Raw genomic sequence first — 4,961 nt, forward strand, 5'->3', positions numbered from 1 at the left:
ATGATCACGTGATGGAGGAAGAAGCGCAACCGGCACCTCCAACCCAAGTTCGAGCGGTGATTCAAAGGGATCATCCCGTCGACCAAATTTTGGGTGACATTAGTAAGGGAGTAACTACTCGATCTCGATTAGTTAATTTTTGTGAGCATTACTCCTTTGTCTCTTCTATTGAGCCTTTCAGGGTAGAGGAGGCCTTGCTAGATCCGGATTGGGTATTGGCCATGCAGGAGGAACTCAACAACTTCAAGCGCAATGAAGTTTGGACACTGGTGCCTCGTCCCAAGCAAAATGTTGTGGGAACCAAGTGGGTGTTCCGCAACAAACAGGACGAGCACGGGGTGGTGACGAGGAACAAGGCTCGACTTGTGGCAAAAGGTTATGCCCAAGTCGCAGGTTTAGACTTTGAGGAGACGTTTGCTCCTGTGGCCAGGCTAGAATCAATTCGTATCTTGCTAGCATATGCCACTCACCATTCTTTCAGGTTGTACCAAATGGATGTGAAGAGCGCTTTCCTCAATGGGCCAATCAAGGAGGAGGTGTACGTAGAGCAACCCCCTGGCTTCGAGGATGAACGGTACCCCGACTACGTGTGTAAGCTCTCTAAGGCGCTCTATGGACTTAGGCAAGCCCCAAGAGCATGGTATGAATGCCTTAGAGACTTTCTAATTGATAATTCTTTCAAGGTTGGGAAAGCCGATCCAACTCTTTTTACTAAGACTTGCAATGGTGATCTTTTTGTGTGCCAAATTTATGTCGATGACATAATATTTGGTTCTACTAACCAAAAGTCTTGTGAAGAGTTTAGCAGGGTAATGACGCAGAAATTCGAGATGTCGATGATGGGCGAGTTGAACTACTTCCTTGGGTTCCAAGTGAAGCAACTCAAGGACGGCACCTTCATCTCCCAAACAAAGTACACGCAAGATCTGCTAAAGCGGTTTGGGATGAAGGACGCCAAGCCCGCAAAGACTCCGATGGGGACCGACGGACACACCGACCTCAACAAAGGAGGTAAGTCCGTTGATCAAAAAGCATACCGGTCAATGATAGGGTCTCTACTTTATTTATGTGCTAGTAGACCGGATATTATGCTTAGCGTATGCATGTGTGCTAGATTTCAATCTGATCCTAAGGAGTGTCACTTAGTGGCGGTGAAGCGAATTCTAAGATATTTGGTTGCTACGCCTTGCTTCGGGCTCTGGTATCCAAAAGGGTCTACCTTTGACTTGGTTGGATACTCAGATTCCGACTATGCTGGATGTAAGGTCGATAGGAAGAGTACATCAGGGACGTGCCAATTCTTAGGAAGGTCCCTGGTGTCGTGGAACTCTAAGAAACAAACCTCCGTTGCCCTATCCACCGCTGAGGCCGAGTATGTTGCCGCAGGACAGTGTTGCGCGCAACTACTTTGGATGAGGCAAACCCTCCGGGACTTTGGCTACAATCTGAGCAAAGTCCCACTCCTATGTGATAATGAGAGTGCTATCCGCATGGCGGAAAATCCTGTTGAACACAGCCGCACAAAGCACATTGACATCCGGCATCACTTTTTGAGAGACCACCAGCAAAAGGGAGATATCGAAGTGTTTCATGTTAGCACCGAGAACCAGCTAGCCGATATCTTCACTAAGCCTCTAGATGAGAAGACCTTTTGCAGGTTGCGTAGTGAGCTAAATGTCTTAGATTCGCGGAACCTGGATTGATTTATAACATACATGTGTTTATGCCTTTGATCATATTCATTATGCACTTTGTTGCTTAATAATGGTGCTCAAGTTGTACAAACACTCCCTGGACCTCACAAGTCCGTTGCAAAGTGATGCACATGTTTAGGGGGAGATGTGTTACAACTTGACCCTTTGAGACTAACCCTGTACTTGAGTTTGATGCTTTAGTCTCAAAGAAGGATTGAAAGGGAAAAGGTGGACTTGGACCATGCAAGACTTCCACTGCACTCCGATGAAAAGAGTAACTTTTCCAAGTTCATCTTTAAGCTCTTATTGCCTATTTTGCTCTTAATTGAAGATTTTGGTGAGGCAATGGGGTTATAGGGCCAAGATTGATCCCGTTTTGGTGCTTGATGCCAAAGGGGGAGAAAATAAAGGCCAAAGCGATAAATGGATCAGCTACCACTTGAGAGATTTTGAAAACAGTAGAATAGAGCTTTTGGTTTGTCAAATCTCTTTTGTTGTCTCTTTTGTCAAAAGTTGGCCTCTTGTGGGGAGAAGTGTTGATTATGGGAAAAAGGGGGAGTTTTTGAAATCTTTCTTTTGGAATGACTCTCTTTATGCTTCAACATGTGTGTTTGACTTAGAGATAGAAATTTGAGTTTGATTTGCAAAAACAAACCAAGTGGTGGCAAAGGATGATCCATATATGCCAAAATTGAATCAAAATAAATTTGAGTTTTATTTGAAGTGATATTGCACTTGTTCTAGTTGCTTTATGTTGTGTTGGCATAAATCACCAAAAAGGGGGAGATTGAAAGGGAAATGTGCCCTTGGGCCATTTCTAAGTATTTTGGTGATTGAGTGCCAACACAAGTGCTTAAATGTGAATCTATACCCATGGATGGACATAGTGCAAATCAAGAGTAAAGTGCTTGAAACAGGAGAAATCGAGTCAGAGAAAAGTTGGCTGTGTACAGCCAAAAGGCTGTTCGGTCTGGAGCACCGGACTGTCCGGTGGTGCACCGGACAGTGTCCGGTGCGCCAGGCTGACTCGGCGTGAAGTGGCCGCTCTCGGGAATTCGCCGACGGCGTACGACTAAAATTCACCGGACTGTCCGGTGAGCCAACGGTCGGCCGGGCCAACGGTCGGCCGCGGAATCCGCGCGCGACACGTGGCCGAGCCAACGGTCGGAAGGGGGCACCGGACTGTCCGGTGTGCACCGGACATGTCCGGTGCGCCAACGGCTCCCAGATCTGCAACGGTCGGCTGCGCCATTTTAGGAAGGAGATCGGGCACCGGACAGTGTCCGGTGTGCACCGGACTGTCCGGTGCGCCCGATGACAGAAGGCAAGATCAGCCTTCCAGAATTGCTCTCAACGGCTCCTAGCTGCCTTGGGGCTATAAAAGGGACCCCTAGGCGCATGGAGGAGTACACCAAGCAACCTTAGAGCATTCTTGATCATCCACACTCAGTCTTTGCGCATCCGTTTGTCATTCTCAGTGATTCGAGCTCCGTTCTAGTGAGAACTTTGAGATAGTCTTTTGAGCTCGATTCTTGGCCGTGTGTTTGCGCATTTTGCTGTGGATTTGTGTGTGTTGCTTCCCTCCCTTACTCCGTGCTTCTTTGTGAACTTTAAGTGTAAGGGCGAGAGACTCCAATTTGTGGAGATTCCTCGCAAGTGGGATAAAGATAAGCAAAGCAAAACACCGTGGTATTCAAGTGGGTCTTTGGACCGCTTGAGAGGGGTTGATTGCAACCCTCGTCCGTTGGGACGCCACAACGTGGAGTAGGCAAGCGTTGGTCTTGGCCGAACCACGGGATAACCACCGTGTCATCTCTGTGATTGATCTTTGTTGGTTATTGTATTTTGTTGAGGATTCCTATCTAGCCACTTGGCAACTATTGTGCTAACGATTAACCAAGTTTTGTGGCTTAAGTTTTCAAGTTTCACAGGATCACCTATTCACCCCCCCTCTAGGTGCTCTCAACAACGACCAGAGATCGTCAAAGAATAAATGCCGCACAAGATCTATATGATCATTGCTCCAAAATGCATCTTCTGGCACAACAAATGTGAAGACCTCGAGTTTGTATTTGTTGCTAGCCACCATGTACCACTCATGCATTCTAATCTCCGGAGTCGACAACTTAGAAAGTTTCACCGTCGTCAAGAACGGCCTCCCATTCACAAATTTAGGAGGAACATCCTCCTTCTTGTATATCGAGATATTGGTTTTAAGACGTAATGATTCTCGAGTATGAATCATTCCATCTTCTTCCCATACTTCGAAATTGTCTATTTGGGACCGTGTGCCTACTCCATGAGATGCTGATTCCGCTTTTGATTGATTTGTCATAACTCTCCGCAATTTATGCAGGTAGCGTGACACTGATTCTGACGGTTTCTTGACATCGTCAGTGGCGATTCGCTGATGAATTTTCTTTGAAATAGTTGGCCCTTCAACATTGGTGCCAACCTTTGCTTCCTTTTTGATGTTGACGTCGACATTCTGAGGAACAATTGTGACACCCCAGTGTCACCTAGGGTTTCTCTCAAAGTGCCAAACCAAGAACCATCATTTTATGTGAACCAAATTAAGCATGAGCATCAAATTGACTTGAGAATGAAAAATCCACCAAGCATATACTTAAAAGTATCATGATCAAAACAAATGGGTCTTTCAAAAAGGTAATAATGTTGCAACCCTAATAAAAACCCTAAGTGAGCCCTATGAGCAAAATTCAAGAAGATAGGGAAAAGGGTATGAAAAATTTAAAATCATGGCTTGAGCCAATTATAAACATTGAAGTATATTCATTAAGCAACAAGAAAGGTTGAGAAAGCTTGGCCAAAATAACTCAAATAAAACCCCAAAGCAAGCTTCTCATGTGGGGACTTAATGGGGAATTCTGAATTTCAGAATTCTGAATTTCAGACCTTGAGCCAAAGATCAAGCATGTTCACCTTGATCCCTAACTCGAATCCTAATGGCCCCATTAACAAAAATGTGCCTAACTAACCCCTCTGTCGTGTGCCAGAAGATGGCATTGGGACGCGAGCCCTAGACACGACAAAACCTTGGATTTGCCTCGGGTTTGAGCAGGGAGACAGACCGGATTTCCGGGCTCCATATCTCTGCAACCAGTAGGCAAAATCCTATGACCCCCACACAAGATCGGTAGCTTGTAGGGAGGAGAAGAGGTTTTGTGCACTGACCAAGGCGAGAGCAGGCTCGGATGGGCAACCACACGCGCCAGAACTTGGGCAGAACGCACGAGCACACGTGTT

This window comes from Zea mays, chromosome 2, assembly GCF_902167145.1.
Source record: "Zea mays cultivar B73 chromosome 2, Zm-B73-REFERENCE-NAM-5.0, whole genome shotgun sequence".
Lineage (NCBI taxonomy): Eukaryota > Viridiplantae > Streptophyta > Magnoliopsida > Poales > Poaceae > Zea > Zea mays.